The sequence below is a fragment of the Bidens hawaiensis genome, unplaced genomic scaffold (genome assembly GCF_021521415.1).
Source record: "Bidens hawaiensis isolate Kalapana, Puna unplaced genomic scaffold, B.hawaiensis_p1.1 tig00028319_1, whole genome shotgun sequence".
NCBI classification, from domain to species: domain Eukaryota; kingdom Viridiplantae; phylum Streptophyta; class Magnoliopsida; order Asterales; family Asteraceae; genus Bidens; species Bidens hawaiensis.
In genome coordinates, this window is record NW_027494623.1 from 146,249 (window position 1) to 172,770 (window position 26,522).

At 32.4% G+C, this 26,522-nt stretch overlaps 1 pseudogene; it reads right to left on the reverse strand.

Annotated features, from left to right (window-relative positions):
* Positions 1 to 9,156: 9,156 nt before the first annotated feature.
* LOC143576847 (protein NRT1/ PTR FAMILY 7.1-like) lies at positions 9,157 to 26,013 on the reverse strand (annotated as a pseudogene).
* Between the last annotated feature and the right edge of the window lie 509 nt (positions 26,014 to 26,522).

Here is a 26,522-nt window from a genome sequence, read left to right on the forward strand (position 1 = left end):
ATTTATGAGCGTTAGTGATAAAGGTAAAAATAAAAATAGGCAATAGTCAAAACAAACGGCTTAGCCAAGATCGAACCGTCAGCGATACTACGACCGGAGTAAGTAGTATTAAGCTCAGAATATTGAAGTACAGATAATGAAATTCCCTTTTGGTTGGACCAAAAGTATTATTATTTTTATCACCGTAATGATATTAAGCTTAGAAGACTGAGGATTTTAATTGGTAACTTGCATCTTCTTTCATCTAGGATTCTTCAATCCCAAATCGCAGCAAACTAAACCCAAGGTTCTATCCATCATTCCATTCTTTCTGCCGATTACCTGTTCGATCTAATGTCACATTGACTTTTGTGTCTGGGTGGGTAGTATGTATGTATTCGATAATGTTGTTAGCTTTAACCTTTTTGTAACCTTAATCACGACCAGGCTCGAGCTCGGCTCGTTTAACTTACATACAGCTCAAGCTTGGCTCATTTCGAGCTCTATTTTCAAAGCTCGAGCTCCGCTCGTTTACCATTTATAAGTTATTTTTTAAATAATATAATTATTTATATATATTTTTTTCTATTATAATTTTCTGTATAAAATAATATATAGTATTTAGTTATTTTTATTTATTTTTTATAACACTATATATATATATATATATTAATAATTATTTATATTAAAAAAACTTATATAAATGGTATGCTCGTTTAGGCTCGCGAGCCGGCTCGAGCTCGATAAGTGAAGCTCGGACTCGTTTATTAAACGAGCTTACTTTTAGGCTCGATTAAGCTCGGCTCGTTCGAGCTTTTTGGCGAGCCGATCTCGAGTAACTCGCGAGCAACTCAACTCGTTTGCACCCCTACTTCTGACCAAGACACGAGCCTTGCCAACATTCTATCTAAAGACGAGTATGAGGCCCCGTGATACGCTACTTCTCTTTACGCATTACTCAAAGATTTTCATAGCACATTTATTGAAATACCGTCGATCCGACAAGCTCTTCCCTACGCCCAAAAGTTGCTATATGATGTCAGCATATGCGACGATATCGACACACAAACGCTTTCGGGAGTTTTTATGTTTAGAGTGGCAATTGAGGGAATACGAGTTGGTCTTAATGATGCCGCTCGAACGCCTTTTAAAACCGAATTCAACCTTTTAATGCTGACTTTGAGTCGCTATCCCAATCAGAGAAAGGATGCACAATCCTTGCAAACATGTTTCATGCTGAATCAAATAAGTACAACTCACTTATTGCGCTTTTAGATGCGAGCAAATTATACGGGTTAACTAAACATACTGGAAATGCGTTTCTCCTGCGTACCGTCTCATAGTGTCACACCCGCCAAAGCAAAAACATGGGCGGGTGATGTTCATGGATACACAGCTATTGATTAGTGTGGTGATTCTACATGCGATGCGATACCTGTATATGCCCACAAATTTCTTCCTGATTTTAATAACCTTAAAAACATATTTAAAAGTGAACATAATGTTGATGAGTTCACAGGTTTTAAATGCACGATTAAACCCGTTGTTTTGAAAATATTGAGTTTCAAATGTATAAAACAAGTAACGATTTCTCAAATATATGCTTTCATGATTAAAACATTTATCAAAAGCTTATGTTTCATGACAAAAAAACGTGCTTTAAAACTTGTTCATGTTTAACATAGTTTAAAAGTCATTTATGTCTTCGTGATTAAAACGTACATTAAAACTTATTTATGAAGTTGAAAACTTTGTTTGTTACGAGTGAATTTTTTCGATGAAAATGTTGTCCTAAAAGTTTACGTTTACAGACTTAAAAAGCCCTTTTAGATATATAAGTGAGTGTATGCGATGCAATATGATATATACGATAACCTAAACAAGATCGATAATCCTCCGTAGATTAGCTAAAATTACGAATTAATATATGACAATGAGCCTATAATCAAAAACATATCCATATGTATGCCCGATAACCGTGTCATTACGGTGTGAATTATAGAATATATGTTTCCATTAACATGTCGGTTAGAGCGACTAACCATGAGCGGTGGATCGATCCTGATAGTATTACCCACATATTCCTCGGCTAAACTCATAGTTAATGATTTTAGAATGCATTAATCCGAATATCTTAAGGGCCTCGTGTAACTCATGCTCATATAAAGATTCTATTTCTTGCTTACTAATTATCGTATTAAGTAAGTTTATGTAAAGTATCAACTAATTTATGCAATGTTATGAAATAAATTTATGTAAAGTTATCAAATAAGTCTATGCAGTGTTGCGAAAATAAGTTAATGTAAAGTTATCAAATATGTTTATGCAAAGTTACTAAATAAGTTATGAAAAGTTATCAAATAAGTTTATGCAAAGTTACAAAGTTCATGCAAATTTATCAAATCAATTTAGTATGTTTCTCCCCCAAATTTGTAAAACGGTAAAAGAGAAAATGGGTCATGAAACTCACCTTTGCATCAGTGAGTGATGTGTAAGAACTCTTGTTTGTATCCGTTCTACGCGCGTCCTAAGACAGTATTAGCTAACTTAAGGTCAGTTCGACATATTAAATAAGTATGTTGGCTTATGCTTCGTGTTCACCCAACAACCTAGACTTACATGTGAGACGACCCGTTGATGATACCGGATACGTTTATGTTTAACGTAGATTGTTTGATAAATAATAAATATAAATAATAAATATATGCAACATTATAAAGTGTATTTTAATGTAAAGGTTAAATTGTATTTAATATATTTATTATAGAGTTGCGGCCTAATATATTTACTAATATAGATGAATACTACACGATTTATTGATATAGAAACTTCATATCTAATATGATATTTTAAGAAATTATTTTAAAATGAAACTTTTGTACTCTTACCATTTTTATAAGAGTCCTTTTATGCATGAAAACTCTCTTTAATAATAATAATAGTAACTCTTTTATAAATTTAAACGTAAATCTAACCATACTGATAACTATTGTGTCCATTCGAGTTTATTTTTTCAAAGATGGCACACATCAATAGATCTAAAGATCTAAGTTTTTTTTAACCATATCTTAAATGACATAATGCTATACCCATACTTTTATAATATTCTTTAGGTTACCTTTTACTATATCCACACTTTTAATATTTTTTCTTTCATGTCACTTTTACACTTGGGTGAACATGATTTAACATAAACACTAACATTTTTGTATGTAGCAAAAAGATTAGGTTAGATTTATGCTCACCGTAAGTGGGAACACCTAGGAAGAAACTAAAGAGAAGAGATCTTGAACTTGAGTACCCAAAACCAACTTCTAACATTTGAACAACCCTTTTTGAACTCGTTAATACCTTCTTGGAAGTTCTTGGGCCATTTTGGTCTTGAGCAGAGCTTGAAAATTTGAGGTGGATGAGTATATGTGTGTGTACGGTTTTAAAGTGAACAAGGGATCAAGTTTAAGCTACTTGTGATGTAACTTGAAAATAAAAGGAAATTAAGGTGAGAGAGAGAGATAGCCTTCGATTTTTGAAGGTGAAGTGATAAGGATGGTGTGGTTTGGTGTAGGTCACAAGGCTTGAATATATACTGTAAGTTATACACTCACACTTATATTGTGTTACAATTTTTTTATCAGAAAGAGAGAGGGAGAATGGCTCATGCAACATAACAAAAAATGGGCATAAGATGCTTTTCAATTTCAGGGTAGATAACTTTCTTTTTAGTGAAATGGCTACTTTACATCCTTTTGGCTAAGTACTTTCATCATGCCTGTTAAAAAGATACTCATGTTGGCATCCATTTTGGTCTCTTCCTTGGGTGGGTACTATTTGAAAATGACCTTTCTTGTGATTGTAATTTTGGTAGGTTCAAAATTGCTTTAGTTGTGGGTCCATGCTTGACCGATTCCAAGTTTGAAAGGAGATGTGGTCTTGTAGGCAGTGGCGGACCCAGGATTTTTTGTCGACGGGGTCCCAACTTTTTCGGTTTACAAAATTTTCAGGTCGGTCGTTATTCGGGTCGGGTCGAGACGAGTAACATAATAAAACACGGAAATATGGTGTCATTGGAAACGAGTAAGTAGAAATAATCTAGATTAGAAACTAGATAGAACATACATTTTTAATTCATTTTTATTCATACTCGAAAAACATAAACATAAGCTATATATATATATATATATATGGTCTTACATAAATAATCAAGACATGAAAAACTAACTCTTACACAAATAAATTATTAATTATAATATACATACATAAGATAATTAATAAAAGACTATGTAAAACCCATGTTGTTATTATATATGTTGGATGGTGATAATGACTATATGAGAGAAACTAAAAAAAAACACAAATACCCCAACTAAATAACTAATATTGACTATGATATAAAAAAACAACAAAAACTGAGTATGGAGAGGCTTGAACCTGTAACCTCTCAAAGAAAAACAAGGGAATTTCCACTAGACCAGTTTAGCCTTAATAGTATGGGTTCCAAGTATTAATTTTTATGGGGTCCTTACAAAATTTAGTATATCGTCTCTAAGTATTTTTTAAAAAACATTGGTGTCCCGGGACCCCGATGGGACCTATGTAGGTCCGCCCCTGCTTGTAGGTTAGATTATATTTGTTTATCTTGTAGTTCTGAAATACTTTATAAGTTAGTTATGTTGGTAGTCCTCATTTGGCACTTACATTCTTTTTAACACATGCTAGATGATTTTATGGGAATTTTGTGTGTGCATGCATGTAGTGAATCGGCTAAGAAGGGGTTTCATGGGTCAATAATCGAACTAACTTAAGTAATATTTACGTGTTAATATTTTTCATAACTCTAGGTTATAAACTTTATATTTAGGCATCATTGTTGGTTCATTTACACAAGTTCGTTTACTAAGTATAAAGTATCGCCACGTCTTGGACACGGTTCAGAGACGCTATATATATAATATTGTGTTTCCTATAAAATTTAAAGTATTACTTTACTATCTAAATGTATCATCAGTCGTACATGTATTTTAAGATGCTTATGAATAATAATCGTGTTTACTTAACGTTAAGAATTTGTCTGATTTTACGGGTTGCCACACATCGACTCAGATGAACTAAGTGAACTACCCTAAACCAGCCATCACGATGATAAAGAAAGCTTCTCTGTTTATAAGTTGAGTTGGTAGTCTGGCACACCCATGTGTTACATCAACATGGCCCTGTGTTACAAGTGCCAGGACCGCATTTTTGTCTTATCTATGACAGTTGGACATGTGGGCGTGATAAGGGAAGCATGGCCCCGTGTTACAAGTGTCAGGACCACATTTTTGTCTTATCTATGACAGCCGGACATGGGGGCATGTTAAGGGAAGCACATCCCCGTGTTACAAGTGTCAGGACCACATTTTTGTCTTATCTATGGTAAATGGACATGGGGGCGTGTTAAGGGAAGCACGACCCCGTGTTTGAGTGTCAGGAAGTTTGAAATTTTGCAGTTTCAGACCCTGAACTTGTTAAATACTCAAAAATAGCGAATATACTCGAATAAACTTGATAACACATGATTGAGTTGGTTTATCATGAACAAACATAAAACCACACAATATAACATAACATCCATCGATTTGTTGATTGAATAAAGATTCGAAATACAATATGGATCGGGTTTCAAATACGAAAAGGTTACAAATGTCACCAAAAGAAAACTGAAACATGGAGTGGCGGTTGGTGCAACATCAACAACTATAATCGGTGCCGCATTTCTTTTAAAAGTCGCTCCAACCCCGAGCGTGGTTAATTATAGACTAAAGGCCAAGTCATTTGTAAAAGATGGTTCCTCTGATGAGATTATTAGGATTGTAACTCATAATGTCATTGTTGCTGCTAGCCTAAGGATGTTGTTACATGCAATGCAACTGGACCTTTATGACATGATAAAAGATAGACGATTGGTTGTTCATGCTTTACATTTGGTGTTGCGCTGCTACTCTCTGCGGTTTGACTGTGTGTGGAGATCGTGTTGTACGTGTTGCTGAAGTGTGCCATCTGCACAGTCAATTGCATCTCTTGGTCGTGGATTTGAGAGATTGCAGAAGACGTCACGTGTGGTTGAGAAAAATGAAATTCTGAGGGTTCAGAAGTCGATAGACTTGCTTTTTGATAGGTCTAAAAGTTGGAAACGTGCCCCGTGATGTTATATGTTATGTTTTCTTACATAAGGTTAGATTTTATCATGAGATAAAGATGTTAATTCAGTTATTATAACTTTAGTTATTTCTCATCTGCTGAAGATGAAATAGTACTTAGTTTGTAACAAAGGTATAAATTGCGGACTTGCAATATGCATTTCATATGATTATAATTTTCGTGTAAATGTTTTGTCTCATTATATATTTGTATACAAACATATGACACACTTTTCATCTGGATTTTTTTGAATTTGGAGTTAAACAATACATTTCGGTATGTATTATTGTTACTAGATGAAAATAACATGTACCCTTCTAATTCTTGAAGCAGAATTAAATGTGTTATTTACAGACTGAAATCACTCAAAAACAATGGCTATGATTTAGCAAACTAGTTATAGCAGACAATTGCAATTTGCTGAGAGAAACACCATTTTATGAAAGTATGATAGAGATACTTTCTAAAAGTAATTTATGTGTTAAAAGCAATAATCAAATTACTAAAAGTTTGATTTTCAACATTACACTTTTGTTCAAGTTAACGACCAAACTTAGCCTTGATTGGGGATTGGGTATGTTTCAATGTATGAATTTTCCAACTCAGTTCTTCATTTATATGCTAAAGACTGAACATGGTAAAGAATTGTGTGTGGAGAATTGACTTATGACTCGACACTAAACTAAGCACAGTCAAGGAGTGGCGAAAAACGGGAATCATTTGTAATGTTAGTTTCTTACGTATCCAAACAAGTACAACTTTCACAATTCATAGCCGAATAGGAAATTTATCGTTCATAGGTTTTTGAGGTACTGTAGCTAAGGTTATGCAACGGTTCAGAACCGCAAGAACCGAACCGGAATCGGAACCAGAACCGGAACCGAAAATGACTGAAATATAGACCGGTTCGGTTCCAAAACCGGTAAATTCAGTTTCCGCTAATCGGTTCTGTGCTAGAACCGGTTCAGTCGTTTATTTATCAAATGGGATGTGCAACTTTGCAACTTTCAAAACAAGTTTATATAATTGTATGTCTAATTCTTTCGTGATAAAAATTAATTTAGATTACAACACATCTAATATATTTTTTATTAAAAAATAATTGTTGAAATTAAATAAATCATTAGTGGCGATAGATTAAAGGAAGATCATATTATTTTACATTATATTACCTTAAAAGCCTGAGTCAAAAACTGATCTTGGTTGCTAGGTATTGAATGTAAAGAAAGAAGATTTGAATTTAAGAATAATTAAATGAATGTCGGTTAATAAGCTATCATGTAAAAAATAAGGATAAGTAAATTTATTTAAAAGGTTTTTAATATTCGCGGTTTTACCCGGGACCGAACTGGTAACCATTTAATGCATATACTAACAACCGAGAACTGCACGGTAACACAGTTCTATGGCTCCAATTCGGTTCCTTTTCCTCGGTTCATGCGGTTGGTTCCGAACCGTTTCTTACTCTTAACTATAACAAGAGCACCAGATGAAGCAGTGACGGAAGCGTTTGACTGTAACAATGGCTATTGTAAGAAACTTGAAATTGAGACAGATGGTGGCATTGTACGTGGGTTGACCTTGGGGCGGGAAACTGTTGTGAAGGTTGATCGGTTTGACCATTGGAACTGGAACCTGTCTGTGAAGAAATGCTACCGAGAGATGTGTTTTGTCACAAATTTGATAGTATAAGCATGACTATTTTATTGATTCTTAATTGTTGACATACCGTATGTCAAGTATTTAAATACAAAAAAAAAGATATATAAAAAAAGCCACAAAAGAGAGCAAAAATAAGACAAGATGGACGGGTGTAATTGAGAGAAGATTGCGGGGATATGTTGACTTTTTGAATTGCACAAAGATCAGGCAGGATAACAGATTGACCATTCTGGGCTGTCGGGAAACTAGGTGCCAACATATGTTAGGTAGCCTTGATTTTTAAATGGAGGCTTCTTATGCATTTGACCCGAATTCATTGGTATGGGTCTAATCAAACCCATATATTTCTTAAACGGGTCATAACATCTCATTAAATTAAAAACCAACCTCATCAAATATTTGATATAAAAATCCTATAAAGTAGGGATATACTAAAAATTAATATCTGATTTATTTAAAAAAGATATATATATATATATATTATTTATAATTAAAAAACCAATTTTATAGTAAAAAAAATAAATGGGTCTTGGGTCTCATCAAACCCATATACCTTTTAAACCGGGTTATATCATCTCATTTATTTGTGAAACAACTTATCATCAAACCATAAGTATATTATTACCTTTCATACAATAAAAAAAATAAAAATACAGTAAATAAATAAATAAATATATTAGAAACAAATAATATAAAACAACCCCCGTAATACGGGGGATAAAAACTAGTATATATAAACGAAACATTTAAAAACTCTATGATTGCTCCTTACTTTATCTCAAGCCCTCAGATTTCTTAATTTGTAAATGAAGGTTTTTTATACATTTGATCCGAATTCACGTGTATGAGTCTCACCAAACCCAGATAGCCCTTAAATGGGTGATAACATCTTATTTATTTGTGAAACTCTTTCATCATCAAAAGAAATCAAATTATTTCACTCAAGTCACTTCATTTAAAAGAATTCAACCATATATATAGTAACTCACACTTATGCGTTCGGCTACACACCACATTCATGTGTTAGATCACCTTATCCAAGTCAATGAGCCATATATGTATGATATTGAGAACTCACATGCCATGTGCAGGAACCGGTAAACAATTTCCGATAGGCAAGTTCTCACATAAAAACGTTGCTCTTGAGCATCTTCACTAACATACCATGTGTCTTCTCTTGGAGATAATTCATCCAGACGAAGAAAAAGATATACAAATCAAGGTCATGTAGACCAATTAAGTGTCATCCGAGTATCCGACCCACCTGAACTCCTGAAGTATTCTTAAGACAATTATTCCACAACGACCAACACATGATATGAGTCTATCATAGCATTAGTAGCACTACATCATATTAAACCGGATACACTGAACTTTGAGCCAAATTCAGTAAGCTTCGACTATCCCTTTAAGGGTTGGCCCGTGCCTTCTTACAAAAAGATAGCTAGCCAGCCTCATATAGTAAATAACTTATTTAGAACACTATTGAGAAGACAATATATAACATGTAACTGTTTAATTTGAACGCCTTTCAAGTTTGCAATAGATAATTTTATTTAATATTTATGCCATATACATATATTACAATATCATTTATACTTTTATTCAAGGAAACCCACATAATAATATGTAAAACACGATTACAAAACTCATACTTCACGAACTAGACTTGTTCCTTCTTCACCTCATCACATGCATCTTCATCCACACTAATGCACTTATACTTCTTAGCACAATAAGCATATAACACCAAGTCAATCACGGTCAACAGCGCAATCAGAAAATAAAACTTATCCATATGACCATCATTTAAATTCTCAGGAATCCACCCTACGTCATCTCCTCGTGACGTAATAATCATCACCATATGCACCAAAAGACTACTAACATAATTCCCCAACGATATTGACGCCATACAAAGCGAGCTTCCAGAGCTCTTAATCCCATCAGGAGCCTAACTGTTAAAAAACTCTAGTTATCCAACATACATAAAAACCTCAGATGCTCCGACAAGCATATATTGTGGGACCTGCCAGAACACACTCATTGTACTCGTGTGTTGTCCGGGAACTAACTGTTTAAGCCTTTCAACCTTTGTGATGTCACACCCCGAAAATCTTAATTTAAACAGCGGAAGACTTTGACCAAGTCTTTCGGGTGGTGACGGACGCTGTTTCAGCCAGTCACATTTAAGTATACATTTCAAACGAAGGTTGAACTTTACACTACAACAAAAAAGGGCTTTTTAGTACGCACAAAAGCGTCCTAAAATGATATTTTATAAGACCTTTCATTTAATAGGACCAACGAGAAAAGTGTTTCATGTAAAGGGGTCGTAATAAGTTTCAGAATTCAAAAAGCGTCATGATATTCCAAATAAGATTATGAAACCAATTTTATGGTCGCATAATATATCAATTAACAACCTAAAAAGCGTCACAATAAAAACATATTAAGACACTTTTTCAAAGTTTTAACATGTGCTTACCTACCTTTAATCTTTTGATACACATACAAGCGTCTTTAAAAATTAATTTATAGGACCCTTATGATGTAACATTATAGTACCAAGAAAAGGGTAATAATATCGCAAACAAGATTATGAAACTAAATTCTATGGTCGCATAATATGTCTATGAACCACTTAAACGTCCTAAAAAAACATAATATGACACTTTTACAATGTTCTAACGTTTAATAGGACAAAAATTTGAAGTCCTAACATATCATATTATACAACCTTTTTTTAAATGTCCACACACAATTTTACGATACGGTTATGGACATATAAATATTGAAAGAAATAAAAATTCATTATATTAAATAAGCTTGTTCATAACGAAAACATTAAACATAAATAAGTTATAACATTATCCAACATAAACTCTTGTAACATTCAACAAAAAAAATTAAAAGCAATAAAAGAAACAATTAGCACCATAAAATCTTGAGTCATCATGCGTCCCCAATCCTCACGGACTACCTACAAATATCAGTGTCAGTTTGGGTGCAATATCAATTTCAATATTTCCATATGTCCGTGTCCAGGGTTGATAATTTGTAGTCTTCAAATTTTGCATTAGGTTGAATCGACCTCATGGTTACAACACTATACAAAAACAATGTTACAAGTACCTAGTGTTTCTTTTGGACAAGGGGTAGGGTAGCAGCTGTAAATATAGCAGATTGTAGTAACTAATAACTTAAATCCGCCTCAATTATACCTTCAACTATAAGACAACAAAAAAATAACTCTTTCATATTAAAAGTGAACACCATAAAATCAAACCAGCTTTTATAACTGAACCGGACCGATAAAATCAAACACCACAAGAATGGAAGTAAGAAATATCTTATTGTGATTCATATGCTTGCCTCTATCAGTTTGCTCCCACTAAGTCAACCTGTTTTTGGTGAATATTATAGTTAAGTTTTAAGACAAATGGCATGTATGTAACCACCCATGCTTAAATAAAGGAACACAAACTCTTATTGGGAGAAACATTAATGAATTAAAACATTCAAAATACAACAGAAATGCAAATCAAGCAAAGTATACAAAACATATAGAATTATGTAATTTTGGGCCAAGTTTGACAAAACCATATGAATGTATGCGTGTAAATTTTGTTAAAAAAAGGTAAGTGGCTATTTTACTGTTATTTCTAAAGAAAAAATATAATGTGTGGCTTTCAAACGAATATTACACGTTTTGTTCGACAAAATGTAAGACCCCGAAATCCGAGAGTCCTACAGTTGATAATCATTCCCACAAGTTAAAAATATAAAGGTTAGACTGGTTTCATAAAATTCAAAATTTTATTACAGAGTATTCTTGCAGCGGAAAATTTACACAACATCACTAACTAGACCGCTAATGATTAGTTAACTCTACGAGCCGTTCCGACTCGATTAAACCGACCCGGAACTCCATACACTACCAAATTCATCCACCTCAGCCTCTAAACCTTAAATTTCATAATATTATCTTTTTCATAACTGAAATGGGGCTAACGATTTATAAACTATGCTCGTCTTGCGTTAATTGTGTCGAATTCGCGCGTTAACGAATCGTTTAACCAACCACTATCCAAACCATACCTATTTTGACAAAAATTGGTATTATTACAGCCTAGTCATCAATTTTAACCACCCAAGCTAATGGGGTTTGAAATCTTATCATTTTCCACCTTAATTATCAACTAGTCGATTTTACGCGCCCTTACGAACCGACTAAGGAATTACCAACCAAATCAGCCCCTATAACCAAAAAAATAATTTTATTACTGCCATTACACTAACATAAGACACCACAAACTGATCATGTTGGCAATTCCTTCAAATAACGCCCCAATTGCAAGAATTACGCTTTTAAACCTGACAAAACCCTAATTTTCGTTTTTTTACAATTGACCTACCAAAACAACTCCAAATTCCATGAAATTTTAGTATGATATACTAGACATACCTGGGAAACTTTTGGCACCAAAAGCCCTAATATTTGACCTCCGGAAGTGGGTCAATTGAAAGATGTCCGGTTCTGGCCCTAGGTTGAAAAACCGAAGCAATCGATCATCAAGGAGGCCACATATGAATGAAAAGAGATTATGGGAGATTAGTACACACCTTAGTCGACCTCTAGGGGCTTGGAACTGAATTTTTGAAGCCAAAAATGAAAGGGATGGGGCTGCTTCTCTATTACGATCGGAATTTAGGTTAGGGGGAGGGTGCTAGTGATATAATATCAAGAAGTTGCAATTCAGCCCCTACACTTTGAGTTCCAATCCTTTTCGCTCCCAAACTAGAATATATACTCTTAGACATTCCATGGGTCCCCGAGTCCTCCCGCGAAACCCGAGAAATTAATTTACAACTGCACACTCGCGTCCTTCGGTTTACGAGAATTTTTGGGATGTTACACTAAAATAAGTATCAACTGCGTATTCCAGTTTCAAGTGTCATATTAAGTTATGTTATAATAAAACTCTAGCGAATAAACGTCCTATAAAACAGATGTTTTATGACTCAAGTATCAAATATCATATTACGGTGTATTATAATAACACCACAATGATTAAGCGTCTTATAAAGGTTAAAGTTATAAGACCATAGTGTAAAATGTCCTATTAAGTTATGTTCTTATATGATATCGACTAGAAAGGGGTCATATAACACCGAACATTTATGACTTAACTACCAAATGTCTTATTAACTTTTGTTATAATAAGACATCCGGTGATCAAGTGTCCTATTACATTACTACATAATGGGACACCAACAACTACATTTCTTATATGTTACTTTGTTAGGATTTAGATTTTAAGTGTCTTATTAAGTTATATGATGATACGACCCCAAAGAATCATCCATCCTATTAAATAACTTTTTAGGACACCGGTTTCGTAGCGTATATTGTAAAAGGACCTCAAATGTTCATTTGTCCTATTAAATAGATTTTATGACCCTATTTTACAAGCGTCCCACACATAAGGTCCTAAGAAGCCCTTTTTGTTGTAGTGTTATTTAATCATCAGAGTTATTACACGTGTCATATTACACGATTTTTGTTCAAATTATAAGTTCAACATAAAGTCAACAATTTTCATTCAAACACATATCACCATTTTCACGCTCTCTTCGCGAAGCTTCCATACTTCATTTATTTTTCTAAAAAGCATATTAAAATATCGATCAACACGATATGTTGGTGAGTTTCCCTTTATAACAAAATAGTCCATATATATATATATATATATATATATATATATGGTTGGTTTCCTTTAAGAACTCTAATTATATTAAGAACTTTAAAAACCAATCTTAACCACCCATTTTTATCTAATATTAAAATATTAAAAATAAAATTAAAGGGTACAATTGTAACTAACCATTGTTTCTCTCTCTAATTAACTGATTAATTTTTCACCTATTTTTTCTCTTTTTCTATCCAATTCTTACGGATATAAAATAATAATAATTAAACATGTTAATCATTTATTTGTGCATCACTTTTTTTAAATAATGTGATTCCCTATTTATTTATATCTAACTAATCATACTGATAGTTTATTTACATGTATTAAAATATTCATAATCACCATCATTTCTTAACTTTACATGTATGTAATTCTTCATATTAATCATGCATATGTTCCAATTTAAAAAGAATTGGATAGATTTTTTCTAACATGGACAACCATCTTCACTATCTCTTTCTTTTTTCGTTGATTTTCTTAGTGCTTTCAATGCAATACGAACATTCTTAAATGGAACAAAAGCCTGAAACAAGAATCACAAAAATTGTCATGGATGAAAAAAAAAACAAAATATTAAACAACAAAATCAAAAGAAAGAACTCATGGGTACTACCCATTCACTACACAATTCTACACTGCTACTTCATTTGTATAACTTCAAGCACCACAAACCACAAAATCACCCACAAGTACTCTAGAACTTTTTGTTTTTTAGTTCTCAAAGTACAATAAATGTAAAAAAATGAATCATTTTTATGTGACAAACATTTGCCATGGAATGAAACCATACACCATATCCATATAATTATTTATTAAAATTTTCTTTTCAAAAATATGATTATACATGCATGAGTTTTTTTACACATAACATTACTGTATTTACATACATGTAATATATCTATTTACGTATGTGTAAACGTTCTATTGATGTGTAATTAACTTATTTACATATATGTAAATGCATAACCCACGCATGTTTAGCTTTGAATAAAATTACCGTGGGAGTCTTGATATCGAATTTCAAAAATAAATGACAAAATTATAGTTATGAATCTCATATGAAAGGCCAATCATATTTTGTCTGGTCAAAAAGGTCACTCGTCATTAAAATAAATACTTCGATCGCTTAAAAAAAAGTTTACGTTATAACTTATTTTTTTCATTCAATTTATAATTTTGTTACTCTGATAAAAAAAATGCTAACACAAACAAAAATTTGAATCATCGTCAAAGGATTGTCTTAGGAGAGAAAATCATATTTTAATTGGGTGGTGATTTTGAGTCAACTATGAGTAATTATAGGAGTTACTAAGACAGAGAATAAATTTATTCTCTATAATGCCCCCTTTCTAATTTAATTATTGTCCATGATCTCTTATTTAATTACGGATATGCCCGGATATGCCACTGCTCTTTGTAGCCATTGATCAAATAATCTATGGTTTAGATTAAGTTCTTAACAAAAATTAGAGTTCTTAATTGATAACAACCCTATCTACTATTATAATAAATAAAAATGTTGGTTGAACCACATACCTCTTAGTTAACCTAATATTTTGACAAGTGGCACACTTATGTAATTTCTAATTAAATTTATTATTTAAAATACAACTTTAATTAAGATTTAAAACATTCCTTATTAGCCTTATCAATTATCACATCAATATTAAATCTACACATGATACTTACATGCATAAATTATTTAAATATTACAATTTTAGATATTGTTAATTTTAATGTATAGTAACCATATAACCGTTTACAATATGTACAAAACTAATGTTGTATTCTTTGTTTACGGTTATGGTGAAACTGGTAAAACCTTTTGTGGAAGACACTTTCTGCTTCAATAAGATTCAAAGGAGAAATAGTTTTGAATGTTGCTTCAAGCGGCATTGCATCTTTATTATTGTCGGGAGGAAGAACAACACATTCAAGGTTTGGAATTTCTATAAATCTTACTGAGGTTTCATCTTGTGGCATTAAAAAACACTGATGCTGCCCATTTATTAAAGAAAACAAAGTTATTTATATGGGACGAGGAACCTATGACTCATAAACATGCGTTTGAAGCTTTGGGCAGAATCTTGAGATACATGTTGGATCAAAATGGTAACATGAATTGTGAAAGGCCATTTGGTTGAAAAGTTGTCGTTGTGGTGATTTTAGATAAACTCTTCCTATTGTTCAAGGCGGCACGAGGCAAGACATTGTTAATGCATCTTTGTGTTCATCTTACCTTTGGGGTATTTTCAAACTATTTAAACTAACAAAAAACATGAGGTTAACCGTTGGAAGTGACAAATCTAAAATACAAGAAACAAAAGAGTTCGCTAATTGGCTTTTGGATCTAGGTGAGGGAAAACTTGGAGGTCAAAATGATGGTGACGCGACTTTTGATATTCCTGACAATCTTCTTATTAAGGATACCAGTGATCCTATTTCACATTTAAGTAACTTTGTATATCCTTGTATCCTCAGAGACTATGAAAATCCAGATTTCTTTAGTGAAGGAGCCTTACTCACCAACAAATGAGGTCGTTGAGGAAGTTAACGATCGTTTGTTATTCATGTTTCCAAGAGAAGAGAAAGAATACCTTAGCTCTGATAGTATATGTCCAGATGAAAATGTTTGTGACTCGCTTCAAGAAAATATGTACTCTCCTGATGTTTTAAATGGAATAAAAATTTCTGGAATGTCAAATCACAAGTTAGTACTAAAAGTTGGAGTACCGATCATGCTACTTAGAAATGTTTACCAAAAAAATGGTCTATGTAATGGAACAAGACTACAGGTAAAAAGACTTTATAATCGTGTTATTGAAGTTGTCATATCTGAACCAATATTGGTGACCGTACTTATATTTTAAGAACAAATCTTATACCAACAAATAAAAAAATTTTGTTCAGATTTCAAAGGAGGCAGTTTCCGGTTGTTGTTTGTTTTGCAATGACAATCAATAAAAGCCAAAGCCAATCACTTTCTAGGGTTGGTTTTTAGACAACCAGTTTTCGCCCATGGCCAGTTATATGTTGCGTTGTCTAGAGTTAAAAAAAAAGAGGACTCAAAGTACTCATTTTTTTATGAAGATGATCAAGTTTAAAAAAAGACTACAAACGTTGTATATAAAGAGATTTTTAGAAAGTTTTGTCATTTAATTCTATTTGTCTTCATTTTAATTTATTAGATGTTTTAAGTGCATCTTTAGATTCATTTACTTTTTTATAATATAATTTATCCAACCCGTGTTTCACACGGGTACCTAACCTAGTATATATATATATATATATATATATAGGGGAGGGTTATCCTAAAAATAAGTAGTTTCCTAGGAAGACTAAGAATAAATCATAGCCATTGGATTATGTTAATCAATGGTTGAGATTTAAAATTACCAATGACCGACATAGTTTCCTAGAATTGTTCTTTCACCATCATTTGTAATGCCAAGTGTCAAAAATTTGTTGGTTCTTACCATTCCTAGGAAACTTCTTATTCTTATTATATATATATATATGAGTCGAAAACACAATACATTTAATTATCAAATCCGATATCAATTCGTGTGTAATCGTCACTAAACCCCGAATTATATCTAAAATATCCAGTGTATAATGGTCTACCGCCATTATATCACCAACCGTGTGTAATGATCTACCGTCATTACATCACAAAATAATAGGCATTTCATTTCTTAAACAAATTGAGCTGTTGTAGACGAGCAAAGAATACAACATTGCGTATGACATCTCAGTTGATAACACGAAACATACCATACTCAAAATATACCCACTTTTAACCCAACGCGAATGGAAGTGGGGGCGTCACCCCGATAGATCTACCCATATTTATGTGCCCTTACTAATTCGGTTAACAGTTATTAAGCCAACTAGACTCATCCCGCATTATACACCAATTTGTAAAATAAAATGCCTTTATAAAACATCAACGAAATCAATATGTAATAAAGAATATGCCTTTCCCCAAAACACAATTAAATATCGATTTGAAAACATTTCCAGTTAAATATCGAGGGGGTTCGATAGAGAAACTCACGGCTTGTAGCTTTTTGTTCCAGAATTTGCGTGTCCTATATTAGTACACGATTTGTTAATAAAAACTTGATTTTAGTTTTTATATAAAGGTCTCTTTAGTTTATCAATCCTAGTTTAGTGTTCACATAAGCACATGAGCAAATAAGAGAGTACACGTAGTTCGGCTTTCCGTTAGCTATTATTTAAATAACTATGTCAAATAAACAAACACATAAAATATATAATAATATTTTAAGTTTTAGTTGCTAGAAAGTTTTAAGAAAATATTAATCTTTTATTTTTCATAATTTTTGTCGCTTTTAGTCGGTTTCGTGTTCAAAACGAACCGTAACTTTTAAATATTGGAAAGTACTTGTTACACATATATATTAGTCAAGTTTTATATGTTACCTTGTAAAAATATATTGCTTTTGTTTTCGTTAATATTTTCTTAAAATAGCAACTTTTTAACGTTTTCATGTCGGTTTGCACGACACGAATCGTTTACGACTAAGTTTTATCATCTTGTCCTTTTCTCATGTATTAACTTATGTTATACATGGGTATTTTAACACTTTAGGGGCTGTTCTAAAACAGTCCCTAATAGTTGTGTCGGTTTTGCTTAAAAAACCGATTTTTTGACCGTGTAAGTTACCGACGAGTCAAATAAATTACACAAGTCTATACTAATTATCATATTAACTAAACACACCTATAATAACATATAATTTACCATAAATAGCAGTTTTGACTATATATATTCATAAGATACTGTAATCGAGTTTTTTTTTGGTTTCTAGTTCGTATTTTAGATTACCTTAACAATGTTACTAGTTGCTTGTTATTTTTATATGAACAAATATCATATTAATATCTAAATTTCCAGGTTCAAATCATCATATCATATATGTATAAGTTCAAACAGTTAATTAATAAATCAAAATATGAATTTTCTAAGTGTTTAACTAACAAAGTTTCTTTTTATAGTAATTTTTAATTTTTGATAATTCTATATAATTCAATCTTTCCACTTTGATTAAGTAAAATTCTAAGTTTAATTCATTAAACTTGTTTGATAGGGTTTCATGCATCCTAAGTGTCCTATCCAATTTTGTTCTTTCAATTTATCATTCAACAAAGTTTTCTTATTTAGTAAGTTGTTGTCCATTTTAACCAAGGTGTTAACTAATCAATGTTTCTAATCATGCACCCTATCTTAGTTCAAAGTTGTTATTAATCACATATTGATCACATTCATCACAAGTATTCACATCAAAATCCAAATTTCAACTTTTCTTAAATTAAAGTTTCCTTAATTAGTAATTTTAACAATCTTTGTTAATCTTCAAGTTCCAACTATTAATTTTAGCATATAGCCTATCTTATTTTCAATTAGATTATTTCATATCATTTCTTGATTAAACAATCCATCTAAAATCCCTAATTAATCCAAAACCCAAAAATCCCCAAATTTCAATTGTGAACACATTCTTGTTTTATCCATCTCTAATAACCTTTTTCAACAATCTAAACCCATATTAACAATTTTATAAACAACAATTAATCAAAACTTCATTCTAACAATAAACCCTAAAATAAAACTCTTTTAAATTCATCAAAAGTTTCAAGAGATTATTAACACTTAACATCAAATCCATTAATCAATATAGATTCTTTAGGATGTATGTATGTATGTATTGTTGAGTTTTGATCCTCTCATACATATATACATACACTCACGGCACACATACATATACATATACCATACACATTAACAATCTTTCAATCTTCCAATCAACTCAAGATCAATCTACCTTATGTATTCACAAACAATCAATCATTTAATACTTAATACTTACTTGTTTTCTTGAGAGTGTTAAAGATGAAAATGGTGAATGATAGTAGTGTGTGTGTCTCTTAGCTTTAATCCTCCCTAATGGCTCCTTAATGGCTTAATCTTTTCCTTGATCTTTACTTAAACCTCCATGTTATTGATTATGTGTATGTATGTGTGTGTTTAATATTAGAATTTTGAGTGTGTGAATATGTGTGTGTGTGCCATGTATATATAAAGAGAAAAAGATGGAAGAGTTGTGAGGTGTTGGATAAGTGTTTTGTGACATTCGTCAATTTTCGGATCTCGATTTGTATCCATGTTGTAAACTTTTATTATACAAACCCGACTCAACATTTTGTTTCCTTATTTAATTATTATATAATATTATTATATACTTCGATCATCAATAATTGATGTTTCGTCATATTATACTGTCGTTAAGAAAAACATAAGGAGTTCAAAATGATTTTCGTAAAGTCGTTACGAGTTTTACAAAATTTTAAGCTCATATTAAACATTTATTAAAATTTAAAGGGTGGTTTATGAAAATATATAATAAATATATCCAACACCAAACCCTAACCCTATCATAAACTCACCACCCACCCCATCTCTTTCTCTCTAATCCCGGCCGCCGCCGCCGCCGACTCCGGCGAGCACCACCGCCTCCGGCCACCACCTCCAACACACACACAGCCGCCACCTTCCACCTTGTATCCGTTTTTCGACGAACCCGAGCTCCGGCAACTCCAAAGCACCACCACTGTCTCCGGCCACCCTCTCCCTCGGTCCTCCTCACCCAAACCGAAACCCCTCTAGCCGTTTCCGGCGACCCCGAATTTCCGGCAGCCCCTTTCCCCTCCTGGTTCGTTTTTCCGGCGTGAGCTCCGGCGGCCGGAATCTGCCCCCAACCTCTCTCTCTATCTCCGTCTCTCTCTCTCTTCGACAACTCCCTCTCTCTTTCTCTTTATCTTTCTCGCGTCGTCTCTCTCTCTTTCTCTTTCTCTTTATCTCTCTCGCGTGGTCTCTCTCTCTCTCTCTCTCTCCGTTTTCGTTTGCCGGCCGGATTCGGCTCCGGCGACCCATGTTTCTAATAAGGTATATAATTTAGTTTTAGTGTTATTAGTTTTATATATCGATTATTAGATTTAAATTGTCAATAGTCGGTTTTATCGTTCGGTTATTTTCTTTGAAACAAGTCAGATGGGTATGGTTGTTTTGAATTTGGAAAAATGGTTTTGTCGGCAAACTTAAAAAAATCGGGTTTGGTTAGTTAAGACGGAATACACCCGGGTTATTAACCACTTTAAATCGGTCTTGGATTTATATATAAAAATAAATATATATAAATGTTATATTATTATTTTAGATTTAATTCATATTATTACTATCATGTATTACTATCACTATTATTATTATTATTATTATTATTATTATTATCCTTAGATATATATGTGCATATATATATATATACAATATAAAAGACTTATTTTTAAAGTTATTAATACTACTTTATTATTGTTATTATTACTATTATTATTATTATTATTACTATTAGTATTAGTATTATTGCTAATGTTATCGTTATTATCATTATTATTATAAATATTAAAGTTGTTAATAATATTATTAAAGGTCATATTATTATTATTATTATTATTATTATCTATTTAAATCACATTTTATCATTAATTACTAGAAATAATATTAATATAGTTATTTTATGAATTCGTTTGGAAATCAAACCGACATCGAGTATAGTATCATTATTTATAATCAATATTATTTATTATTATTATTATTATTATTATTATTATCAACGAAATTTTAATTAATACTAAGATCTTTATTCTTTAACTATTATTATTAGTATTATCACTAATAATTACGGTTATTATTTTTACCGTCATTATATTACATATCTATATATATATGAAACATTTCTTTTCAAAATTATCATTATCATTATTATCATCATCATAAATAATATTATTATAAGCTTCATTATAAATTCATTTTCACAAAACCGAACTCTCGATTTAAGCCCGTCTTGTTTCTATTTTGATATTGGTTTAGTTATTTAAAAGTCCAATAAAATAATAATATTATATTTTAAATTATTAATTAAGTACTTGTTTCTATTTTGATATTGGTTTAGTTATTTAAAAGTCCAATAAAATAATAATATTATATTTTAAATTATTGATTAAGTACGAGTCCCTAATCGTTAACAAATTTACCGGTAACCCGATTAACAAACGAACTTTCTCGTTCAATGTTTCAAATGAAGTTTCAACTAAAGTTCAAGTTCATTAATATATTTTATTTATTCGCTTTCATTTAGCTTTCAAGTTGGATTTGTTCGTTTCTTTCGCAAGCTTTCTACATTTCGATCAATTATTACTTCTCGATTCGTCAATCGAGGTGAGTACATTTCATCCCCCGTTTTCCCTTTTATGTTTTGGGGGTAACATGCATACTTATTCAAAACAAGAATGATTTATTATAAACTTTTCTCAAACCACAAACTTTAGGGTATATGATACTTGGAATACTTGCTCTTTTGTGTGTTATATGCCTCATATGCTTTACGTGCGCGAGTGTTTATTTTTATGTTGTTGTTGAGCCTCATTAAGTATGATCATACGCTCCCCTAACTACTTAGCCTTGTGCTAGTAGAACAGGGCCTCATTATCCGAGTATGTCGGTTGTTACCGATTAGAAATGATCCTCATTTACATATGTTTTATATGCCACGATTGATGCTTTTATTTATAGTCTCATATACGTTTGTGGATTTCGCTCATATTATATATACCCAAACTATGAAATTGCTCACCAACATACGTGTTGACAAATATTGTTTTATGCATGTTACAGGTTTGACTTTTGTTGACTCGAGGACTTGATGAAAAACATTACCAAGACTATCAGGGTATTAGTAAAACGAACAATATGATTATTACTTGTTTCCAAATTTGTTTATATGAACGAGATGTGTTTGTTTATTGATTTATGAAATAAATGAGTTGATTAAATATTGTCACTTTAAATAGTGTCTTGTGTATTTGTCCAATCACGTTGCACCCCGGCATGTTCCGCCGCCTTTGATCGGGGTGTGACATGTTTGGTGTTGGAGTGCACAACATATGGGAGATAATGATTAGGGTAATCATTATGGGGTTTTGTTGTTGGATGTTGATTGGATGAGAAAGGAGGTGAGGGGGTGAGGTGTTAGGGTGAGGTGTCATGGCCCATGGGGTGGTGGTTTTGAGAAAACAAGGAGTTGAATGGTTTTGGGTTGGGTTGGTTAGTGGTTATTTAAATAATAATCTTAAGTTTCCGTTTTAACGTCTAACGAATTTTAGCTAATCAAACGAATCTCATTCCTAATAATTTTTGTCAGACTTTGAACGAAATTGGATTCTTGATAATACAAGCCTAAGAAACTAATTTTTGGAAATAGTTGACGATGGGTCCTTACCGGGTCCTTCACCGACACTTGGTTACTTATTTTGCTTTTTTTTTTGTGATTCGAGCCTTCTAAAATTAAGTTTATACATTGTCTCGTATACTTTAATAAGTATTTTAATTTTTCGAGATCATTTAGCCTCTTTAAGGATTTATTTACTTTTTAACTCGTTACCCGGGTTTATTCCACGTCAGGCTCGTTACGTGGCGATTTTTGCACTTTTTTTGACTTCGAAACGTCTTGATCACTAATAAAGAAGATTTTTATTATAATGATGAAATTTTATTGCTAATCGAGATTATAGTAATCGCGGTTTAGGCTAATTTTTAGCCGGATGTCACATGTGACACCCGCAGCCACCATTGCGAATAAACCTATTACTAAACCGACGCCCATTCGTTGAAGTTCGGTTAAACCTTTGGGATTTCCGCTTATTCGTCCAGCTAAGGGGACTAATATTTTACGGTAGAGTAGGGTGCAAATGAGGACGCTAAGGATGTCAAACACTGACATGCTGGCCTCTGGCAAACGGAAGGTGCCGATGTGGGTGTTCATGACTGCGCCTTGTTCGACGAATAGTGATGCCATCTGGGTGAATATGACGGAGTATATGATTGTGCATAGCCAAATTGGTAGCATTCTGATCACATATTTTGCTTCTTCTACTTGTGTTACGGTACATAGCCTCCAGTTATTTTTCGGGCCGGATAAGTCGTTCTCCGTAACCACCGCCGCCTTATCTAGACATCTGAAACATTTTAACGTATCGTACGTAAGGTTTTGTTTATTTTCACTTGGAGTCTAATCTTAATGTCTTTTTTCTTGTATTGTAAGGAAAACTACAATAGTACAATATATCATATCTGAGAGTTCACTATTCATTCGTTTCTACTAATAAAAAAAACCGTTATTTCGAAAACAAAATTAAGTGATGTAAAACATTATTTGTTAAACAAAATAATTAACATAAAGACATTAATTTGTAAATAAAAAAATAAATATAAAATGCAACATAGTGTAGTGTAATTATATATACAACATAATGTAATTACATTATGCTGTAATTACATTACACTACACTATAATTACAATGCTTAATTCGTACAGTTGATTTTAATTTAATTTGTATTTGATACAAAGCTATATCCTGTAATATACTGATATGCACTTACTCAGTTACTTGTATTCCTCACTAAAGTATCTTTCGACTCCCTTTAATGGCCGAATGCAAGCCATCAACTTCATACAATTTCTTCTCATCATCCACCGGTACCCTACTTTTTCGACACGCTGCAACAAACACCTGAGCAATACGCGGCAAAGGGTTTCCTGACGCCTTAACATAGCGGTAATGAAACGAACCACATAAGAACGATAACAAGCCAACTGGTGCAGACCCCATAGACACCCAAAATCCAATAGTCCAGTGGCCAATATCTTCATAGTACACCAAAATGGTGTTCGAGAACAACGATCCGATGTTGAGTGCCGCATAAAAGTAGGCAAAGAAAGCCCCTTTCGCGCCATTTTTTTTATACTTGGTGTCGGACTCGTCGAATTGGTCCACACCAAGAGTGGCTAGTGTTGGCTGGTGGCCACCATATCCTAATGAAACCATGTAAATCGACAAGTAAAACATCATCGTACCCTTCGTTGATGTCGGCGTGCAATGCTTTACTCCGTCTCCACATCCAGAAGGTTTCAGTAGAAATAGTGAAGATGTTAATGATAATAACACCAATCCCTACAAAGCATGATACATATTGATATTAATCATATTATCATGTTAGATTTTCTTATAAGGTTATAAAAGCATATGATAACTACAATAAATTATTAGTTTGTAACATAACATGTTATAAAACAAGAGATTAAATATATATGTAACGTTCATGTGTGTAACAAAACACTATGAAGTACTTACCATGACTAAGATAACTTGAAAGAACATGCAAGTGAGATAACGACCCCAATAAGAATCGCTAAGAAAAGCTCCGAGGAGGGAGCACAAATAGACAGTGCCGGTCCATTTGCTGACCGTATTGGCAGCATCGGTGTTGCCTTGACCCGTGACTCGGGTCAAGAACAACACCAAGTTGACTCCAACGCCAAAGAATGCAAATGTGGCGAGGGCTTGATTTGCTGCAAAAAGGGACCAGTGTTAGATTTATTTGAAGTTCATAACATGTGAACAATGTATGTCATTAATGTAGTTTGATTGCGATGTGAGATTATGTACCAAGTAGGAGAAATGCTGGAGCCCACCCTCCTATTTTTCGTTTCGGCTTGTGTTGAACTACCCTTGCGGGTTCTTCTTGCTAGCATATATACATGACACGTAAATATTAGTATTCATCTATTGCAAATATAAACTAACTTCATAAAATCGTAAAGATAACCGTGCTTTAGTACTTTTATACCTAGGTATCTTTTACTTTGTAAATTGGTTGTACAAATTTGACAATAATTATTATTATTATTATTATACATTAAATTCTTATCGTGTATATAACTTAATTAAATTTTTAAAAGTGAGTAATGTTGATTGTTGGAATTCTGATGAAACACAAAGATAAAGCAGAAACGTATGACTATAAATATACCAAAAGGTGGTCATTTCATGATTCTTTTTACTCTAGAATATGACTTTTAAAACATTCTTTAACATGGTACACCATAAAGTATCCTTAATTTGGTGGTGTTGTATCATGTGTTACATAAGTTCTAAGTATCATAAATCATGATATACGTGTTATCTCACTATATAGATTGAAAAAGGTGTTAAAAGCTACCATCTTTTACCAAAATTTATGACAGATTTTTAAGACGGATAAAGACAGTAGTAATTAGTGGCGGATTTTATGACTAGACGTTTTTAATGGTCGCTTTTGACCCTTTTTGTAGTAAAAGAATTATATAAAACTTTATATAAAACTATGAGATTAATTAAACATGGAATGAAATAAAATAAAGCTCTTACAATTACGGAGATCTCCAAGGGGACATTCTTTGAAGCCATTGGTACTTCTGATCAAGGATTCCTCTGCATATATATGGATTCATCAAACTTGTTTGAATATAATAAATCATGAAAAAAAAAACGAAATGAAAACAAAGGAATACCAACAACGGTCAATTCTATTGACAATCAGTCGATAAATGTGGTTACTGACTCGAATACTGGTCTCATTTGTAAGAAGTTACTGACAAATATTACTGAATGTCTATTTAGGTAATCTGTTGGTAACAAATCACCGACAGATTGTTGGAGTAAAAGTTTACAACTTTATAACAATAGTAGGTTGTCGGTTGTAAAATTTAATACTAGGTTTCCTGTTACCATGCATGTATTTAAATTAGGTTCTAAAGAGTGATAAGATTAAGGTACAATAAGTGTCCAATAATCTAACCGATCATGCATACATACCTATTTAATACCTTGAATAGCAGTAAAAAGAAGCCACCACATAAAAAATTTAGATGACAATTAAAAACTTAATTACGTTTAGTTCATTAATTAAACTATTACCCAAAAATTTAAAATAAACATCACAATATATCAAACCTTTTATGAAACTTTGCAACGTAGAGGATGACTGATTCC